This window comes from Triticum urartu, chromosome 7 (genome assembly GCF_003073215.2).
Source record: "Triticum urartu cultivar G1812 chromosome 7, Tu2.1, whole genome shotgun sequence".
Classification (NCBI taxonomy): domain Eukaryota; kingdom Viridiplantae; phylum Streptophyta; class Magnoliopsida; order Poales; family Poaceae; genus Triticum; species Triticum urartu.
The window spans coordinates 527114562-527124214 of NC_053028.1; positions in this window are offsets into that span (position 1 = coordinate 527114562).

Sequence of the window (9653 nt, forward strand, 5' to 3'; positions counted from 1 at the left end):
TCTTGCTAAGCCCGTAGCAGCCACGTAAAACTTGCAACAACAAAGTAGAGGATGTCTAACTTGTTTTTGCAGGGCATGTTGTGATATGATATGGTCAAGGCATGATGCTATATTGTATGAGATGATCATGTTTTGTAACCGAGTTATCGGCAACTGGCAGGAGCCATATGGTTGTCGCTTTATTGTATGCAATGCAATCGCCCTGTAATTGCTTTACTTTATTACTAAGCGGTAGCGATAGTCGTAGAAGCAATAGTTGGCGAGACGACAACGATGCTACGATGGAGATCAAGGTGTCGCGCCGGTGACAATGGTGATCATGACGGTGCTTCAGAGATGAAGGTCACAAGCACAAGATGATGATGGCCATATCATATCACTTATATTGATTGCATGTGATGTTTATCTTTTATGCATCTTATTTTGCTTTGATTGACAGTAGCATTATAAGATGATCTCTCACTAAATTTCAAGATAAAAGTGTTCTCCCTGAGTATGCACCGTTGCCAAAGTTCGTCGTGCCGAGACACCCGTGATGATCGGGTGTGATAAGCTCTACGTTCATCTACAACGGGTGCAAGCCAGTTTTGCACACGCAGAATACTCGCGTTAAACTTGACGAGCCTAGCATATGCAGATATGGCCTCGGAACACTGAGACCGAAAGGTCGAGCGTGAATCATATAGTAGATATGATCAACATAGTGATGTTCACCATTGAAAACTACTCCATCTCACGTGATGATCAGACATGGTTTAGTTGATTTGGATCACTTGATCACTTAGATGATTAGAGGGATGTCTATCTAAGTGGGAGTTCTTAAGTAATATGATTAATTGAACTTAAATTTATCATGAACTTAGTACCTGATAGTATTTTGCTTGTCTATGTTGATTGTAGATAGATGGCCCGTGCTGTTGTTCTGTTGAATTTTAATGCGTTCCTTGAGAAAGCAAAGTTGAAAGATGATTGTAGCAATTACACGGATTGGGTCCGTAGCTTGAGGATTATCCTCATTGTTACACAGAAGAATTACGTCCTGGAAGCACCGCTGGGTGCCAGGCCTGCTGCAGATGCTGCTGATGACATTAAGAACGTCTGGCAGAGTAAAGCTGATGACTACTCGATAGTTCGGTGTGCCATGCTTTATGGCTTAGAACCGGGACTTCAACGATGTTTTGAACGTCATGGAGCATATGAGATGTTCTAGGAGTTGAAGTTAATATTTCAAGCAAATGCTCAGATTGAGAGATATGAAGTCTCCAATAAGTTCTATAGCTGCAAGATGGAGGAGAATAGTTCTGTCAGTGAACATATACTCAAAATGTCTGGGTATCATAATAACTTGACTCAATCGGGAGTTAATCTTCCTATAGTGTCATTGGCAAAGTTCTTCAATCACTGCCACCAAGCTACAAGAGCTTCGTGATGAACTATAATATGCAAGGGATGAATAAGACAATTCCCGATCTCTTCGCAATGCTAAAGGCAGCGGAGGTAGAAATCAAGAAGGAGCATCAAGTGTTGATGGTCAACAAGACCACCAGTTTCAAGAAAAAGGGTAAAGGGAAGAAGAAGGGGAACTTCAAGAAGAACAACAAACAAGTTGCTGCTCAGGAGAAGAAACCCAAGTCTGGACCTAAGCCTGAGACTGAGTGCTTCTACTACAAACAGACTGGTCACTGGAAGCGGAACTGCCCCAAGTATTTGGCGGATAAGAAGGATGGCAAGGTGAACAAAGGTATATGTGATATACATGTTATTGATGTGTACCTTACCAGAGCTCGCAGTAGCACCTGGGTATTTGATACTAGTTCTGTTGCTAATTAACTCGAAATAGGGACTACGGATTAAGCGAAGACTGGCTAAGGACGAGGTGACGATGCGCGGGAAATGGTTCCAAAGTCGATGTGATCGCCATCGGCATGCTACCTCTACATCTACCTTCGGGATTAGTTTTAGACCTAAATAATTGTTATTTGGTGCCAGCGTTAAGCATGAACATTATATCTGGATCTTGTTTGATGCGAGACGGTTATTCATTTAAATTTGAGAATAATGGTTGTTCTATTTATATGAGTAATATCTTTTATGGTCATGCACCCTTGAAGAGTGGTCTATTTTTTTTGAATCTCGATAGTAGTGATACACATATTCATAATGTTGAAGCCAAAATATGTAGAGTTGATAATGATAGTGCAACTTATTTGTGGCACTGCCGTTTGGGTCATATTGGTGTAAAGCGCATGAAGAAACTCCATACTGATGGACTTTTGGAATCACTTGATTATGAATCACTTGGTACTTGTGAACCATGCCTTATGGACAAGATGACTAAGATGCCGTTCTCCAGAACAATGGAGCGAGCAACAGATTTGTTGGAGATCATACATACTGATGTATGTGGTCCAATGAATATTGAGGCTCGCGGCGGGTATCGTTATTTTCTCACCTTCACAGATCATTTGAGCAGATATGGGTATATCTACTTAATGAAACATAAGTCTGAAACATTTGAAAAGTTCAAAGAATTTCAAAGTGAAGTGGAAAATCATCGTAACAAGAAAATAAAGTTTCTACGATCTGATCATGGAGGAGGGTATTTGAGATACGAGTTTGGTCTATATTTGAAACAATGCGGAATAGTTTCGCAACTCACGTCACCTGGAACACCATAGCGTAATGGTGTGTCCGAACGTCATAATCGTACTTTACTAGATATGATGCGATCTATGATGTCTCTTACTAATTTACCACAATCGTTTTGGGGTTATGCTTTAGAGACGACTGCATTCACGTTAAATAGGGCACCATCGAAATCCGTTGAGACGACGCCTTATGAACTATGGTTTGGCAAGAAACCAAAGTTGTCGTTTCTTAAAGTTTGGGGCTGTGATGCTTATGTGAAAAAGCTTGAACCTGATAAGCTCGAACCCAAATCGGAGAAATGTGTCTTCATAGGATACCCAAAGGAAACTGTTGGGTACACCTTCTATCACAGATCCGAAGGCAAGACATTCGTTGCTAAGAATTGATCCTTTCTAGAGAAGGAGTTTCTCTCGAAAGAAGTGAGTGAGAGGAAAGTAGAACTTGATGAGGTAACTGTACCTGCCCCCTTATTGGAAAGTAGTTCGTCACAGAAACCACTTATTGTGACACCTACACCAATTAGTGAGGAAGCTAATGATGATGATCATGAAACTTCAGATCAAGTTACTACCGAACCTCGTAGGTCAACCAGAGTAAGATCTGCACCAGAGTGGTACGGTAATCCTGTTCTGGAGGTCATGTTGCTAGACAATGACGAACCTACGAACTATGAGGAAGCAATGATGAGCCTAGATTCCGCAAAATGGCTTGAGGCCATGAAATCTGAGATGGGATCCATGTATGTGAACAAAGTGTGGACTTCGGTTGACTTGCCCGATGATCGGAAAGCCATCGAGAATAAATGGATCTTCAAGAAGAAGGCAGACGCTGATGGTAATGTTACTGTCTACAAAGCTCAACTTGTTGCGAAAGGTTTCCGACAAGTTCAAGGAGTTGACTAAGATGAGACCTTCTCACCCGTAGCGATGCTTAAGTCCGTCCGAATCATGTTAGCTATTGCCGCATTTTTTGATTATGAAATTTGGCAAATGGATGTGAAGACTGCATTCCTGAATGGATTTCTGTAAGAAGAGTTGTATATGATGCAACCTGAAGGTTTTATCGATCCAAAAGGTACTAACAAAGTGTGCAAGCTCCAGGCATCCATTTATGGACTGGTGCAAGCTTCTCGGAGTTGGAATAAACGCTTTGATATGTGATCAAAGCATATGGTTTTATACAGACTTCTGGAGAAGCCTGTATTTACAAGAAAGTGAGTGGGAGCTCTGTAGCATTTCTAATATTATATGTGGATGACATATTGTTGATTGGAAATGATATAGAATTTCTGGATAGCATAAAAGGATACTTGAATAAGAGTTTTTCAATGAAGGACCTCGGTGAAGCTGCTTACATATTGGGCATCAAGATCTATAGAGATAGATCAAGACGCTTAATTGGACTTTCACAAAGTACATACCTTGACAAAGTTTTGAAGAAGTTCTAAATGGATCAGGCTAAGAAAGGGTTCTTGCCTGTATTACAAGGTGTGAAGTTGAGTAAGACTCAATGCCCGACCACTGCAGAAGATAGAGAGAAAATGAAAGATGTTCCCTATGCTTCAGCCATAGGCTCTATCATGTATGCAATGCTGTGTACCAGACCTAATGTGTGCCTTGCTATTAGTTTAGCAGGGAGGTACCAAAGTAATCCAGGAGTGGATCACTGGACAGTGGTCAAGAACATCCTGAAGTACCTGAAAAGGAACAAGGATATGTTTCTCGTTTATGGAGGTGACAAAGAGCTCATTGTAAATGGTTACATTGATGCAAGCCTTGACACTGATACGGACGATTCTAAATCGCAAACCGGATACATGTTTATATTAAATGGTGGAGCTGTCAGTTGGAGTAGTTCTAAACAGAGCATCGTGGCGGGATCTACATGTGAAGCGGAGTTCATTGCTGCTTCAGAAGTAGCAAATGAAGGAGTTTGGATGAAGGAGTGCATATCCGATCTAGGTGTCATACCTAGTGCATCGGCGTAGGATCGAAAGTATGTCTAGAGGGGGGGTGATTAGACTACTTGACCAAATAAAAATCTAGCATTTTCCCAATTTTAGTTCTTGCCAGATTTTAGCTATCTTAGCACAAGTCAAGCAATCTCCACACAATTCAAGCAAGCATGCAAAAGAGTATGAGCAGCGGAAAGTAAAGCATGCAACTTGCAAGAATGTAAAGGGAAGGGCTTGGAGGATTCAAACGCAATTGGAGACACTGATGTTTTTGTCGTGGTTCTGATAGGTGGTGCTATCGTACATCCATGTTGATGGAGACTTCAACCCACGGAGGGTAACGGTTGTGCGAGTCCACGGAGGGCTCCACCCACGAAGGGTCCACGAAGAAGCAACCTTGTCTATTCCATCATGGCCTTCGCCCACGAAGGACTTGTCTCACTAGCGGTAGATCTTCACGAAGTAGGCGATCTCCTTGCCCTTACAAACTGCTTGGTTCAACTCCACAATCTTGTCGGAGGCTCCCAAGTGACACCTAGCCAATCTAGGAGACACCACTCTCCAAGAAGTAACAAATGGTGTGTTGATGATGAACTCCTTGCTCTTGTGCTTCAAATGATAGTCTCGCCAACACTCAACTCTCTCTCACATGATTTGGATTTGGTGGAAAGAAGATTTGAGTGGAAAGCAACTTGGGAAGGCTAGAGATCAAGATTCATATGGTTGGAATGGAATATCTTGACCTCAACACAAGTGTAGGTGGTTCTCTCTCAGAAAATGTGTATTGGAAGTGTAGGTATGTTCTGATGGCTCTCTCCACGAATGAAGAGTGGGTGGAGGGGTATATATAGCCTCCACACAGAATCTAACCGTTACACACAATTTGCCAAACTCGGTGGGACCGAATGGTTAAACTCGGTCGGACCGATTCAGCAAACCTAGTGACCATTAGGATTTTCGGTGGGACTGAGATGCAACTCGGTAGGACCGATATGGTTAGGGTTAGGGCATAACGTAATCTCGGTGTGACCGATTACACAAACTCGGTGGGACCGATTTTGGTAATAAGCTAACCAGAGAGTTGGCCAGGTAAACTCGGTGGGACTGATTCGCTCATCTCGGCGAGATCAAAATGTTACAAAAGGGAAACAGAGAGTTTACATTGCAATCTCGGTGGGACCGATCGCTCATCTCGGTAAGACCGAAACGTTACAAAGGAAAACAGAGAGATTACAATCCCATCTCGGTGAGACCGAGATCCCTATCGGTGAAACCGAATTGCCTAGGGTTTGTGGCAGTGGCTATGACATTTGAAACTCGGTGGCGCCGGATAGAAAGAATCGGTGGGGCCGAGTTTGACTTTTGGTTTAGGTCATATGTAGATGTGGGAAGGTAGTTGAGGGTTTTGGAGCATATCACTAAGCACTTTGAGCAAGCAAGCCATTAAGCAACACCTCATCCCTCCTTGATAGTATTGGCTTTTCCTATAGACTCAATGTGATCTTGGATCACTAAAATATAAAATGTAGAGTCTTGATCTTGAATCTTGAGCCAAACTTTTTGTCCTTAGAATTTTAAGGGATCCACTTTCCTCATCCATGCCATGCCATTCATTGAGCTTCTCCTGAAATATTAATCTTGGAATAATGTTAGCTCAATGAGCTATATGTGTTAGGAATTACCAAAACCACCCGGGGATAGTTGCACTTTCAATCTCCCCCTTTTTGGTAATTGATGACAACATATAGATCAAAGCTTCGACAAATGATAATAAGAGTGAAAGATATTGTCGCTTTGAGAAGTATGTGAAAAGAAAGAGCTCCCCCTAAATTTGTGCATATCTTAAGATTTGCTTTGGACTGCAAATGCACAATGAGTTAGGATCATGGGTTACTCTTCCATGTCACATACATCTTGGTGGAGCGCTCAAAATGATAAGAATTAAATACATGCACTCATCACCAAGCAAAGTGAATGATCATATAAGGATAAGTAAGATAATATCATCTAACAAGCATAAGTGTAGCCTATGATCAACCACATGATTAATAGCGTAGTATCTCAAGCAATCAAAAGAAAACAAAGTTCAACCACCAAAGCAAGAGAGAATAAAAAGCAATGCTCTCTCTCGAAGCCTATGATCTATACATTTTTCTCCCCCTTTGGCAACAAGTTACCAAAAAGTTCATAGAAAATGCATAGCACTAGAACGTCTCTCAGGCTTGGTCTTCAGGTGGTGGTGTCCGGAGAACTCCAAGAACGAAGGCTTCAGTTGAAGTAGATGGAGCTGCTGGGGTAGGTGCTGGAGCTGGTGGTACTGAAGCTGTAGCTGGTGCAGATGACGTGGCTCTGGTGTCTGGAACAGGCACTGCAGCTGATCTCTGAGCTCTAGGCACTCTGGCAAATGCATCAGTGGTTGTTCTTCCCTTCCTCTCCTGCATGTCATCCTGTAGCTGCTCCACAACAGACTGAATCTCAGTTACTTTGACATCTAAATCATAGAATTTTTGTTCCATGATTCTTTCCAGGCTCTCCTGGTTTTGAGTTAGGGTGGCCAACCCCTTCTCAATCCTCAGAGATGATGCTATCAAGTAACCAAGCTGGTCCTGCTTGCTTTTCAAAAAGTACCCAGATGCCTCCTCTTGAGTTGGCATCTTGGCAGCCTTCTCTTTCCTTGCTTTCTCCTTCTTTGCTTGTGCTTGCATTGAGGAGGGTTCATCTTCATTCATCACAACTTGGTTGTCCTTGAAGTCAGGATAGATAGGCAAGTGTTCCTTATCCAACAAGTATGTGCCTGTGCCCATCTTTGAGTTTATCAACTCCTGGATCTGTGGGGCATATCCACAACTTCTTTTCTGGTCAGCTGCTGTCCTCTTGATAGTATAAACTATAAGGCTCATGACCTTTAACTTTTGTGGCACATCAAATATATGTAGCAAGTTAATTGCATGCCCTCTGATCATGTTGTGATCACCAGACTTGGGCAAGAGAGTGTGCCTTAGGATCCAGTTGATCGTTGGCAGTCCTGACAAAAGAAAATGGACTGACCCAAACTTGAAAGTCTCAAGAGCATCTTCAGGAATCTCCTTGTACATCTATGACATAGAATTGTGATCCATCTTTTTCTTGGCATAAACATCCAAGTCATCTTCACTTTCCTTTGAGGCATTGATTAGATTGGCCCATTCCTCAATAGTTGATTGGTACCTTGTACCTTCATACATCCAAACTATTCTGCCATCTGGATAGAAGTGTGCTGTGGAGTAGAATTGCATTATGAGCTCCTCATTCCACTTTGTGAGCTTCTGCCCAACAAAGTATGCAACTCCACAAGCACGGAAGCTGTCAAACACACCAGGATAGTGTTCCTCATTTTCCTTCATGTAGGTCGAGTTGACCCACCTCATATCACACACTATAGACTTCTTGTCCAGCAACACTGTCTCATAGAAATCCTGCTGTTCCTTTGTGTGGAACCTGTAATCAACCGCAGTCCTTCTCCTGGTAGCATATGGATCTGTCTCTCTCCATTTCCCCAGTCCTGAGTCTCTCCTGATCTTCATGTTCTCAGCCACAGGATGAGCATCATTGTGGTCTGGAATTTTTGGCTTCAATTTTCTCAGAACATGCTCTTCATCTTCTTCTTCAGCAACAGTCTCAGGCACTGGGGCCTTGTTCTTCTCAGTAGCTGGTATGTTTCTGGTATTTCTCTTTGGTGCAGTCTTGGGCTTGGAGGCAGCTTTGGCTGCTTCTTTGGGCTTTGATGTTGCATCCCCTGTCCTGATAGCATCACCCATAAGCTTCTGTGCCTTGGGTGCTGGTGTAGCAACCTCTTCTTCCTCTTCTTCTTCCATCATGGAAGCCTTTCCAATCACTCTGGCCATGGTCTTATTGACCCTTTCCTTCCTTTTCTTTCCTTCTATAGCAGGCTCTTTGGGTTGAGATTCCAAAGATGCTTGAGAGGATGCTCTGGCCTTAGACATTGGTTGTCTTCCTGCTGGCCTTTTGATCTTCATCCCTGGCTTAACTGTAGCTGAGCTGTACTCCTTCTTAACCACTTTCTTCTTTGATGTGGCCTTATCCTTAGTGGCCACATAGTCTTCATCCTCAGACTCTGAAGTTTTCTTCTTGCTTGCTCTAGTGGCAGCCTTTGGCAAATTGCTTGGGGTGCTCCTGCTACCATCATCTGAACTGCTAGAGGGACTAGTGCCCTCACTCAGGTGAACCTGCTCCTCTGACCTGTTCTGGCTATCACTCTGGTCAGACATGTTGCAAACACTGACAGCAGACCCTGTGAATAGATATAGATGAGATAGAGTGGATGAGCATCACAAAATGCAGAGGTTTTTGCAAAAGAATGAGTCAAAAACTTAGTTTTAGTTTTCCACAGAAAGCATTTCGGATCAACCAATTTGCAAACTCGGTGATACCGAAGCAGCTGTTGGAACCTAAACTAGTGAACTCGGTCAGACCGAGTCACAGTTCGGTGGCACCGAGATTGCTAGGGTTTCACAAAGTCCTGAACTCGGTCACACCGATTTGCAATTCTCGGTCAGACCGAGAACCACATGTGCAATGGCCTTGGCCGAATCGGTGGAACCGAGTTCTGCAACCCGGTGGGTCCGAGATGGTTTTGGCGGAAACCTAACCCTAAATTTCCGATTCAACTCTAATCTACGGAGTGTTTTGACTGGATAGAAGCATTTCAATCGTGTTAAGAATCATAATGAACACAATGTGCTAGGAATCGGACGGGGATAGCACTGTGATCGAGTCCATACCCTAGTTCGGCGATGAACTCGCTACGGCGGCAACGGCGGGGAAGAATTCCGTTGACGGCGGCGGAGACCAGCGACAGGAGGCGGCTGGCGACGAGGAGGACGATCCGGAGACCCAGGAGGCAGAGCGAGCTATGCGCGGGCGAAGGGGTTTCGGAGAAATTTCCAAAATTTTGCCCGTGAGTATATATATAGCCTGACCCTGTCGGTGTGACCGAGTGGAACAACTCGGTGGCACCGAGATGCATAACTGTTGACAGTTACAGCAACTC